The 12,603-nt window shown below is 41.4% G+C and overlaps 1 long non-coding RNA gene across 1 annotated transcript; it reads right to left on the reverse strand.

The window, feature by feature from the left end:
* Positions 1–957: 957 nt before the first annotated feature.
* Positions 958–12,383, reverse strand: LOC121149753. The gene is made up of 3 exons (XR_005882852.1): positions 12,103–12,383; positions 4,153–4,381; positions 958–1,184 (listed from the first exon to the last, which is right to left on the reverse strand). It is a non-coding gene; the product is annotated as an uncharacterized LOC121149753 (long non-coding RNA).
* Positions 12,384–12,603: the final 220 nt, after the last annotated feature.

Genomic DNA, 12,603 nt, shown 5'->3' on the forward strand with positions numbered 1-12,603 from the left:
ATCTATATTGTCACTCAGAATTTTTGGAAAGATTTATTTATTTATTTGAAACCCAGAGTGAGGGGGAGGGAGGAAAGGAGATAGAGAGATCTTCCCTCTGCTAATTCACTCTCTAAATGGCCAAAAACACCTGGGGCTGGGCCAGGCTAAAGTCAGGAGCTTAGAATTCGATCCTGGTCTCCTGTGTGGCTGGCAGAGGTGCAGGGACTTGGGCCGTCTTTCACTGCTTTCTTAGGTGCATCAGCAGGGAGCTGGATTAGAAGCAGAGCAGCCTAATAGGAGATATTGGCATTGCAACAACACTTTAACCAATTAGGCTACAATGCAGGTCCCAGGACAATTTTCTAAGTCACTGTGTGTGTAACTTCATAGCAACTATGTAAGTTTCGTTTTTCAAACAACATCCTCTTTTCTAATGGGAAAAAAACCCAAGGTCTAAGCAATGGAGGTGGAACTGCATGTGAAGCAAGGTAGTTTGATTGAGTCCTTGTCTAATATACCGCCTCCTAAACAGAGCAAACAGAGCAGTGTTGTGGAGGAAGGAGAAAGGGAAGAGGAAAAGGCAGGGGGCCTGGTGCAATAGCCCCGAGGCTAAAGTCTTGCATCTGCCAGGATCTCATATGAGTGCTGATTCATATCCCAGCTGCTCCACTTCCCTTCCCGCTCCCTACTTGAGGCCTGGGATAGCAATAGAGAATGGCTCAAAAGCCTTGGGACCCTTCACCTGCGAGGTAGACCTGGAAGAAGCTCCTTGTTTCCAATCAGCTCAGTTTCAGTCGTTGGGGCCACTTGGGGAGTAAGCCAGTAGATGGATGGAAGATCTTTCTCTCTGTCTCTCCTTCTCTCTGTAAATCTGCCTTTCTAATCAAATAAAATAAATAAAATTTTTTAAAACAAAGGGAAAGGAGGAGTGGAGAAAGAAAGCAGAGGGGAACAGGAGAAAGAGGCATGGAGAAGGAAGTGGAAGAAGACTGGGAGGAATGGAAAGAGGAAAAAGACAAGAGTAATTATGAGAGGGAAGCAAGGAACAGAGGGGAGGCATTGGCTTGGGGGGTGGCTAAGGCAGCGCTGATTTCACCAGCGTGTGTTCAAAAGTCAGTGTCATCCAGAAACATCCACACAAACACCTGACCCAGTCAAGAAGATACATCACATTAACCATTGGAGTGATGCTGCCTGGAATTCTGCATATTAAATAAGAAAAAAAATATAGTTCAGGCAACAGAAGTATTTTATTAGCAAATTCACAAGACAAAAGAGTGACCAGTTTGTGAACAGCATTTGCAAATGTAATTCCTATAAATTGTATTGCTCGGTATGTTACAAATATGGCCTAAAACTTGCAGGACAAGTTACACGAAAGAACACCTGCTGTTTGTGGCACTTTTCACATTGCAGCTGTTAAGAGAATGGAGACCTAAAGGCTATTTGTGTTGTTCAAAATTTTTGGCATGACTAAAAATCTTATGGAAATGGTGTTCCAAAAGCCACATTAGGAAGTAGCTTATTTTTTTGTATATGGAGAAAGGTTTTGAGATTTTTAAAGTAGACCTGTCAGAACTGGTAACCATGACGACAGTTGGGACTCCTGCAGGGGTCAGTATTAACATCAGACATAAAAAACAGCACAATGTGGTAAGACTTTATCAAGACTTGGAATTTAAGCCAATTTATTGTACCGTTGAAGAGAATGCTCCAAATTTAAAAGCCATACAAATAATACCTAAGGCATTAGCCATGGTCCCACACATTCATGCTCCAAATAACTATACTAGGTGCTTAGGAAATCCTCAACTTCTGGAAGATGTGTGCTTGTTAGTATTATCAAAGATAAAATTCCTATCTTACCCCACCCATGGAGACTGGATGGAGCAGTTTATTCTTCTGGTAGATGGCAAAAAGTCCCGAATATTGTGACTACTTCCCTTCCATTTTTTTTTAAAGCATACAAATTGCCCATATAGCAAAATTGTGTCTTTGTGAAACTCATCTGGGTGTGACTAACAGCCCATTTCCTGCACTGAAGCTGTTTACTACTTATGAAAACCAACAGTCTAACATTACATTACAGCAGCAAACTGTGGAGTCAAAGCTAATAGCTCAAAAACAGTACTTTGCTTTAAATCTATAAAAAGTATACAATTAGATCATCTTCCATTACTCTACCCCAATACCTGAAGCTGAGTAATGTACGTTGAAGGGGTTTTTTTCGGCTTACAGTTTTGGACACTAGAAATCTAAACAGCAAAGTGTCAGGTCTGTTGATGGCTCCTTTTGTCTGCATTTCATCATGGTGCACTGATTCTGTGTATGTGTGTGAGAGAGAGACATACAGACAGACAGAGAGAGATAGAGAGAGAGAAATCAAGAGCACATGGCAAGACAAGAGTCAGAAAGCTATTTCACAATCACGCTGTTCTTTTAGGACGTGTAGGGAGCCATTTTTCTGCCAAAGACCAGTTGGATATTTATAACAGCATTCATAGATCATACAAAATTATCGACTTAAGAATTAGCCTGTATAGATTCATTGAATTGCCAGTCCCACCTGCGATTGCCTCGGCAGATCAAAATCATTTTGCAATCCTTACACAGCCCACAGGCTGGATGTTCCCACCCCTGCTTTATAACAATTTTCCCTTGAGAACTAGCCAGAAGTCTGAGGAGAACCAGGTTCATCTCTTCTGAGGGTAGACTCCCTAACGACCTAAACACCTTCCACTACGTACAGCAGTCACATGTGTACAGGGACCCAAGCCTTGAGCCACCTTCCACTGCTTTTCCCAGGCCATTAGCTGTGAGCTGAATTGAAAGCGCAACAGCTAAAACTGCAGTCGGTGCTTCTATGGGATGCCAGCATGACGGGTGGCAGCCTGAACGGCTGCACCACAATGCCAGGCCCCATTCTTACATTTTAAGTTGTGAGGAACGTTACAAATGTATTAGAAGTTAAACAATCCATTCCACGATTTTTTTTGTCAGAAACAGATGCTGACTATGCTGACTTGTCCTACTATGTAGCAGGTGGCACAGTAGATTGAAAGTTTGATTATGATTCTGAGCTGAGGGCAAAGATGAGATTTTTTTTTTCTCCCAGAACAAGACCTCTCTAAAGTAATGGTCTCAAACACAAATGGCTTTAGGAGAGTCTTGTTGCAGACTTGATCATGTTACCTGATGCATGTAATATAAAGTTAAAGGCAAACCATGCACGCTTGTTAAACTTAGACAGCAATAAAGTCATTTCAGTGACAATTCCATTGTTGAAAACACAGGTAATGTCAATATACACTTCCTGAGCTATCAAACTTAGGAAGTGAACTCCGCATTGCCACACAGATTTTTAAAGAACATATTTTCTAAGCCCAAACCACAGTTCCAGCTGTGTTTCATGGGCATGGAAGAGAAGTTCCATCATTCAAAATCCATTTAACTAAGCAGTCAGTTAAGGAGTTTCCACCTAAGCTTCCACTAGCGGTGAATGTAAATTTCAAGAAAGGAATCTAATAAAATTTCTGCAAATGCCACTCAAGTTGTGAACGTTCTTTGTTAAGATCCATATGCTTGATGTTGGTGAAAATGGTGAAATGAGGAATTCAAACCTCTACTCCTCCCCACAATAGCAATGAAGAAGCTGTCAGAGCCCATCAGCAGCATCTTTTTCTGAAGTCTGAAAGCTAACAAACATCCTGCTGCAATCAGGGTAATTTTTTAAAGATTTCTTTTATTTTTATTTGAAAGATTTACAAGAAAATAAAAAACAAAATAAAAAACAAAGGAAAACAGAACAAAGGAAAGACAGATTTACACAGAGAGAGAAATCTCCCATCCACTGGTTCACTCCCTGAATGCTGCAATAGTTGGAACTGAAACAAATCAAAGCCAAGATCCAGGAGTTTCTTTTACATTTCCCACATGAGTGCAGGGTTCCAAGGAGTCGGGTAATCCTTCACTGCTTTCCCAGGCTGTAAGCAGGGAGTTGGATGAAAAGTGGAGCAGTCCAGTCTCAAACCAGTGCCCATATGAGATGCTGATGCTGCAGGTGGAGGGGTAGCCTACTATGCCACGGTACTGGTCCCCAGGGAAATTTTAATTAAGAAACATTTGTAGTTGAATCTTGACAAGAACAAGTTTTGTATCAATTTAACTTACCTCGGTGTCATGTCCTACTCCTCAGTTGGTTGTGGTCTTGAAATATTCTTTCAAGCCGCTATTCCCCAGTGCAGGTACTGGTAACAGAGAAAACACAATGGCTCCTATTCTGAACGAATGATGCTTTTGTTCTATCTGATGCCTTCTGGAAGGACCGGCTCATTGGATTTGCCTTCATCCCGCCCAGTTAAGAACTCTCCCAGGGTTGAGGCTTTCACATAGGAGACATCTGTGGAAAATATTTAGAAGTAAATGAATTTGATTCCAGTGCCCAGGGAAATGTACAACAGCTAGGTCAAACAACAGACTCACAATAAGTTTGATTCTCTGGAGGAAGAAAAGTTTTGAGATGCTTCAATTTAATCTTAGGAATTAAGAAAGCTATGCACATGGGTAGTATAGTACATTTGCTTGAGAAAATTTCAGAAACCCCAAATGTGGTTTGCCATTAGGCTTTATGCTAGTAGCAAGTAAAGGCTAAGGGGGAGCTATGAGCCGTGTGGCTAACGGATGAAAGCATGTGCCAAAACAAATGTAGGTCCTACTGCAGACTGAGGGGATGCTCAGATGCTTGGCATCAAAGGACATCTGTCAGATCATGAGCTGAGCACTAAACCTCACTAAACCTCACTAAACCTCAGCACAGACTTCAGTGAACACACCCAACAGCTAGAGGATTTACAAAACCAGTTCAAAAGAGTCTCTAGGTAATTCCATCTGAACCCTACGCAGTGACAACAAGTGTGGGGGAGGAGGGAACGTCTGATGATCAGAGTTGCCACCTTAAAAGTGTCCAAATGTTCAGTTCTTAACAAAGTAATATGAAGCATGCAAATTAATGAGAAACTATGGGCAATACACAGGGTGAGAGGGCAACAAATAGTTTTTCTTCCGCAAACCTGGGTATTGAGTGAACTAGATGAAAACTTCAAATCCACTATCTAAAATATATTTCTAAGAACTGAGGGGATCATGAGAACAGTGTCTCACCAGATGCAGAATCCCAACTATGTGTTAGAAAGTACAAGCAGGAGCCAACAGAAATTCTGGAGTTGAGAAGTACAGCGACAGCAAGGCCAGATCCACGAGAAGTGCTCGACACTGCATTTAAACTGGCAGAAGAGAAAACTTCAAGATAGATCAATTGCTATAATCTGGGATGAGGAGCAAAAAGGAAAAAAAAAAAAGAAGAAGAAAGTTAATATATTCCAAGAGACTACCGGTTTGCCATTAAAAGTGCAAACGTGGAGTGAGGATTTGATGCAGCAGTCAAGGCACCACTTCATGCCCACTTCCCATTTTGGAGTGGCTGGCTTCCGGTTTTTTTTGCAATTCTAGCTTCCTCTAATGTGTGTGCAAGGAAGCAACAATAGATTGTGACTCAGTTTCTTGGGTGCCTGCCGTGTGGTGATCTAGGCTCAGTTTCAGGCTCCTGGCTTCAGCCTGGCCCCGCATTTAGGGAAATGAACCAGCGGGTGCCAGGACACTCTCTCCCTCTTTCTCTCATCCCTTCTCAAAGGATACATCCTTTTCCCATGTTGATCTCAAGTATTGCAAACTCCACTGAATTCATTTATTAATTCCAACGATATTGTGTGTGGATTTGTTTTGTGTTTGCATCTTTGTCTAGTTCCTGGTTTTACGAGAAGAGCTTCAGTTTTTAATCACTAAGTCTATTGCCCTCCTCTCTATCATTTGTCATCTCTTCTACTAAACTATGTCTATTAGGGCCCAGCACAGTAGCCTAGTGGTTAAATCCTCGCCTTGTACACACTAAGATCCCATATGGGTGTCGGTTTGCATCCTGGCTGCTCCACTCCCAAGCAGTTCCCTGCTTGTGGCCTGGGAAAGCAGTCAAGGACGGCCCAAAGCCTTGGGACCCTGCACCCACGAGGGAGAGTGGGAGAAGCTCCTGGTTCCTGGCTTCAGATTGGCTCACCTCTGGCTATTGTGGCTACTTGAGGAGTGAACCAGTGGATGGAAGATCTTCCTCTCTGTCTTTCCTCCTCTCTATATATATCTGCCTTTCCAATAAAAATAAATAAATCTTTTTTTAAAAAAAACCCTATGTCTTTCAAGCAGAAATAAAAATGTCTCTAACTCTTTTTTTGCAGAAATGGACAAACTGATTCTAAAATTGATATAGTACTGCAGGAAACACCAGATAGAACAATCTTGAAAAAGAAAGATTTTGAGGATATCCACTTGGTAGTTTTAAAACTTTACTACAAACCTACAGAAGACAGGGGCCAGCATGGTGATCGGGCTGGCAGACTGATCCTGTGGTTGTGGCGTCAGCATCCCGAATGGGCACCGATTTGAGTTCTGGCTGTTCTACTTCTGACCCTGCTTCCTGCCTGTGAACTAAGAAAGCAGTGGGAGATGGCTCGTTCTCTGTCTGTCTCTCTGTTTATGCTTCTCCCTGTAGCTCTTCCTTTCAAATGAAGATGAATTAACCTTTTTAAAAGCTACAGAAATCAATATGGCATAGACTATAGGTAAAAGGAATAGAAATTAGTCTTTAGAAACAAACTTGCATGTTTTTGTTCAATTGATTGTCAGCATGGATGCAAAGACTATTCAGTGAGGAAAACAGTCTTTTCAACAAATAGTTCTGGGACAACTGAATACTCACATGCAAAAGAATGACTTTGAATCCACTCCATATAATATATAAAAATTAATCTAAAATGGCTTACATAACATAAATATAAAAGCATAAGAAGGAAAATATGTGTACATTTTCATGATTATTGATTAGGTAATGGTTTCTTAAATGTAACACTATCATCAAAAGAAAAAAGTTTGCAAAGAAAATAAAGTAAAAAGACAACACACAGAATGAGAGAAAATATTTGGAAATGAAATGTTTGATAAGGGCTGGCAGCTAGAATTTGTAAAGAACACTCAAGTCAGCGAAATAATATATATCTCAATTTTTAAACAGACAAAGCATGGGCCTGGTGGCTAAAGTCATCACCTTAATGTACCAGGATCCCATATAGGCATGGTTTGTATCCTGGCTGTTGCACTTCCCACCCAGCTCCCTGCTTGTGGCCTAGGAAAGCAGTTGAGAACAGCCAAATGCCTAGGGATCCTGCACCAGCGTGGGAGACCCAGAGGAGCTCCTGTCTCCTGGCTTTGGATCAGTGCAGCTCTGGTTGTTGCAGTCGCTTGGGGAGTAAATCATCGGATGGAAGATCTTCCTCTCTGTCTCTCTTCCTCTCCATATATCTGCCTTTCCCATAAAAATAAATAAATCTTTAAAAAAATGCAGTGGTGACTTAAAGCTGCTATACCACTGAGGAATTTGGTTACCACTTGCGAACCTTAAAAGATCTGAAAAATTGATTCTCTATGACCTAATAATTTCATTTTAGGACTGCAACTAAATGCCACCATATGTATTTTTTTTGCTGTTTATCATTTTATGGAATGAATAATGGAGTCCTGGGTCTATTTTCAGGCCTAGCATACCTAAAAATGTGCAGGTACACCACTCATTAGTGAGTGGCTGAGCCCATAAATAAAAACAACATCCAGAGCCTGAGTACATGCCACTCCTGAGCCCATAAATAAAAACAACATCCAGAGCCTGAGTACATGAAACCCATCAAAATATAAAATAACGAAGGCCAGAATATTACCATTTATAAAATGGCTTCATGAAGGTCTTTCATTGCAGAAGTGAGTCTTGATCTAGTAACTAAATATCTGTTCCACTTTATCCTTAGGTATTACCTTCCAAGGTTTGGGCACACCAGCAAACTAAAACACATCTCACTGTAAATTGGAGTTTATACTAATGCTGCTCATCTGTAAACAGTACAAACTTCTCCTTGGTTCACTATGGCAACATTACTCACAAATACAAAAACTGCCCAAATATCCATCAACTTGCTAAGATGGTTACTCGGTATGTCCTGTTTTGCCCAGGGAATATGGGAGACAGTGAGTGGTGGAAGGTGAGATAGCTAAGTTTGATGAAGACAAATACACCTGCTAGGCTGGGCAGGTGTCTCAGAAAGTATCAGATGGGAGACTTCACAGATAAAGGTATGGGTCTCCCAATTCTCCTCCCCTCTTCCCTCTTCTGGGAAATTGCTGGGTGGCATGCTTGTCCGGGCATGGAGTGCCTGAAGTCCTCTTGGGACCTTGTCAGCACAGTATCACTGGACCTAACAGCCCTTTGGTGCAGAATGGGGAAATTCCCCTAAACTGCCCCCAGGGAGAGGGCTGGAACCCACCCAACAAGGTTATTGAACAAGAGCAATATTTCAGGTATGTAATTGCTGGTTTTTTTCAAGGCTTGTTTCCTTATTCCTTTGTACTAAATTCCCATTTTCTTTAAAAAAATAATCCCATTTTTTTCAGCCCCTCTTACAGGCTAATGTCTATCCAACAAACTGAGTAGTTGACAAGCAAAATATGGCAATCTATACATTGCTTATTCAGGCATAGAAAGCAATGGAATATTGCTACAAGCTTCAATTTCGATGAACTTGGAAAACATAATGCTAAGTCAAAAGAAGCAGACATAGAAGGCGGCAATTGCTTTGTTCTGTTTCCAGGAAATGTCCAGACTAGGCAAATCCATACGGACAGAAGGTAGATTAGTGGCTGTCAGGGTGTGGGAAGGGGAAGCAGAAAGGTTAACGGGTATTAGGGTTTCTCCTTAGCCTGAAGAAAATAGTCAGTGTTCTGAATTACATAATGATGGCTGCACAACTTTACACATGTTAAGTGTACACATTAAAATAGCTAATATGAAATGTGATTTTTATGTCACTAAAAAAAAAATCCTATTCCTGTGGGCTGATAGCAATATTTGGCAGTGTCTGTGTGAGAAGGCCCATTCTGAGATGAAATATGAAAAATCTCATTAGAGAGCATCATTAACACATGAGCAAATGGATTTCATGACGGGAGAACACTGACTTTGAATCCCAGTTGAGCTAAATGTTATCTCTGCAAAACCCATTATTCTTTTCTTGCTACTAGACCTACCTGTATTATAAAAAAGTTCTTATTATTTCACCTTGAATTTTATTAAAAAGTTATGGAAGTATTTTCATTTTTCCTACTAAAGTAGGTAAATGATAGCTTCAAGGTTGTCCATTTTGCCCAAAAATCCTAAAATGTTCACTGGTTACTTTACCAGAAGTGTTTATAAACCTCACTTACATCAATTAGTTATTAGTGCTGATATTATTCTGTTGTTATCTTTCAGCAGATCCTAGTGGAGATGGGGGCTATATTTAGGGATTTGTGTGGCCAATGGTGCCTGGCTCACTTTAGGAGTGCTATTATTGTTATCTAATAATTGCAAGTAGAATGGATATTACTAGTTTTTAATAGGGCTGGAAATGCTAACCATTCTGCAACCTATGAGAAAGTCTTATAGAATGAACACTTGCATTTAATCCTATATTTTTAAAATTAATGAGCGTATTAAACTTATTAATTGATATGAGGGGGAGAGAATATTCATTCCTTGGTTTACTCCCTGAAGCCATTAACAGCTGGAGATTGGCCAGGCTGATTTTCTGTGTGGGTGGCAGGAAGCTAGCCATTTGAACCACCTAGGACTCCCAGAATACACAATCAATAAGAGGCTGCAATTGGGAGCGGAGGGTGACTGGAGACCAGGCACTCAGATATGGCATGTGGGCATCTTAACCGACAGTCAAACACACCACCCTCATTCTTATCAGATATTTATGGAGGGGAAATCTGTTAATCATTCAGGATTCTAGACCATAACTTTGCTTTACATGTTAAGTATACAGTATTTTTATTCCACAGCCTTAATCTGCAGAGAAATTTGCAAGAGTGTAACCACTGATTAAATTGAGCAAAGAGTGTTTTTACTTTGCAAATATGAGTTGGTTGAAACTAAGAGAGCACAAAAAGTGGTTGCCTACTTCAAAAAATCATGTCATTGTGGCAACACTGCTGGTACTGTTTGGGTTGACAATACAGTACACCCACATCACTGGGCATTTGCAACAATTTTATGGTGATTAATATACATATATATCTATACCCACACTATTCACTATAAATATTATATACAGATAATCTGCTTTTATATATATTATCCAGTTTAAATAAGTATAAATATATATTTTAAAATAAGTAGATATATATTTATATATTGTCTGTTTACCTATTTATCTTTTTTTTTAAAGATTTATTTTATTTTTATTGGAAAGGCAGATATACAGAGAGGAGAGACAGAGAAGAAGATCTTCCGTCCGATGATTCACTCCCCAAGTGAGCACAACGGTCGATGCTATGCTGATCCGAAGCCAGGAGCTTCTTCCGGGTCTCCCACGTGGGTGCAAGGTCCCAAAGCCTTGGGCCATCCTCGACTGCCTTCCCGGGCCACAGGCAGGGAGTTGGATGGGAAGGGGCTGCCGGGATTAGAACTGGCGCCCATATGAGATCCTGGGAGGGCAAGGCGAGGACCTTAGCCACTGCGCCATCATGCCGGGTCCTATTTATCTTTCAAAGTGCTATATATAAATTGGAAGCTTTGGCAACCCTCACTTTTCTTAAATCTAAATGCATTTATTAGAACTAGCTATCAGTATCGGTTATATTTTCTGTAAAATGGTGCCATAGCATTCATTGTCAAGTTCATGTTTATTTATTCTGTCACTTTTTGAAAAAAAAATGTTTGAAAGCATGACAGAGAGCAAGGGAGAGAGAGAGATAGAGAGTGATAGAGATAAAGAGATCTTCCATTCATCCCCTCACTCCTCAAATGGTCACTACAGATGGGGCGAAGTCAAGCCAAAGGCAAAAGCCTGGAACACCAACTGGGTTTCCCACTTGGGTAGCAGTTGCCCAAGTGCTTGCGCCCTCTTTCTCTGTCTTTCCAGGTGCATAGGATGCCATGGATGCGAGTGTTGTAAATTGTGTCTTAACCTGGAAGCATCATAACATTAACATTCTTATTTCTGCTTATATTCTAGTTAGAGTATTACAAAATACTGTATTGCAAAGATATTTGGCTGTTGTAAGTTCAGAAACATTGGGATATAAAATGCATTGTGTAAAGACTTATTCTTACTTATTTGAGAGAATGGGGGTTGGGGAGAGACAGAGTACTATCTGTTGCTTTCTTCCAAATGCATGAGACAGGCCGGGCTGAGCTGGACACTCAACCCAGCCCCCACATCCCTGCCCATGTATGTGGCAGGGACCTTACTACTTAAGCCACCACCACTGTCTCCAAGTTTGTCCCTTAGCAGGATGCTGAGATCAGGAGCAGAAGTGGGACTTGAACTTATGCACTCAGATATGGAGTGGGAGTGTCCCATTGGGTCTCCTGAACACCAGGGCAAATGCGTGCCTTGGAAGTACTCATTTTTCTGTGTGATAGTTTGGTTATGAAAACAAATAAAACTAAATATTGCGTCCAGTCTTAAAATCTGAAACTACACAGCAGTGCAGAGTAATAAAACACAAACAAGCCTCTGTACTTTTTGGGTTCAGAAAAAAAATCCAAGTTTCCAGACTGAAACAAAGAATATTGATTATTAAAATAATCAGCAAAATGTCAGGTTGCACACTTGTGTTTAAAACATAGTCTTGGGCCCAGTGTGGTAGCCTAGCAGCTAAAGTCATCACCTTGCACGCGCTGGGATCCCATATGGGTGCCAATTCTAATCCCGGTAGCCCCACTTCCCTTCCAGCTCCCTGCTTGAGGCCTGGGAAAGCACTCGAGGACAGCCCAAAGCCTTGGGACCCTGCACCCATGTGGGAGATTTGGAAGAGGCTCCAGGCTCCTGGCTTCAGATTGGCTCAGCTCTAGCCATAGCAGCCAGTTGAGAAGTGAATCATTGAATGGAAGATGTTCCCCTCTCTCTCTCCTCTCTGTATATCTGACTTTCAATAAAAATAAAATAAAATAAAAAAATACATAGTCTCAACCCTTCTTACCTTTGGTACTGCTGCCATTTGGGGCAATGAGATTCTTTATTGTCGGGGTTTGCTGGGCGCATTTCAGGGGTTCTGCAGGCTCTTTCACTTCTGCCGGCCCACTGTGTGCGAGGAGCTGCCCAACCAAAGTTGTGACACCAAGGACATTTCCAGAGGTTGCCAAATATATCCTGGAAGGCAAAATCTGGGGTTTGTCACACTCAAGTGCTCACACTAGGTAAGCATGGGGGCAGCGCAGGGTGTGTTTTGTGTTTCAGAGGCAGATGGAGAGGGGAAGCAAGAAGTTTTGAAAGCAGCGCTGTGAGTGACAGCAGCTTTCCGGAACGTTCTGCGTTGGGTGTGACGCAACCTGGGGGTTGGGGTAGGAGCAGGGGAAACCACATTATGACGCGAGTTTAATTTCCCATCAGATAATTAGGACTGGGGTTCATAGTCACACTTACACATGGTTTTAGAAAATGAAAACGACACTTCTCGCAGGGCTACAACTCATCGCTACTT

The sequence above is a fragment of the Ochotona curzoniae genome, unplaced genomic scaffold, assembly GCF_017591425.1.
Source record: "Ochotona curzoniae isolate NIBS_2020 unplaced genomic scaffold, NIBS_Ocur_1.0 scaffold_4763, whole genome shotgun sequence".
NCBI classification, from domain to species: domain Eukaryota; kingdom Metazoa; phylum Chordata; class Mammalia; order Lagomorpha; family Ochotonidae; genus Ochotona; species Ochotona curzoniae.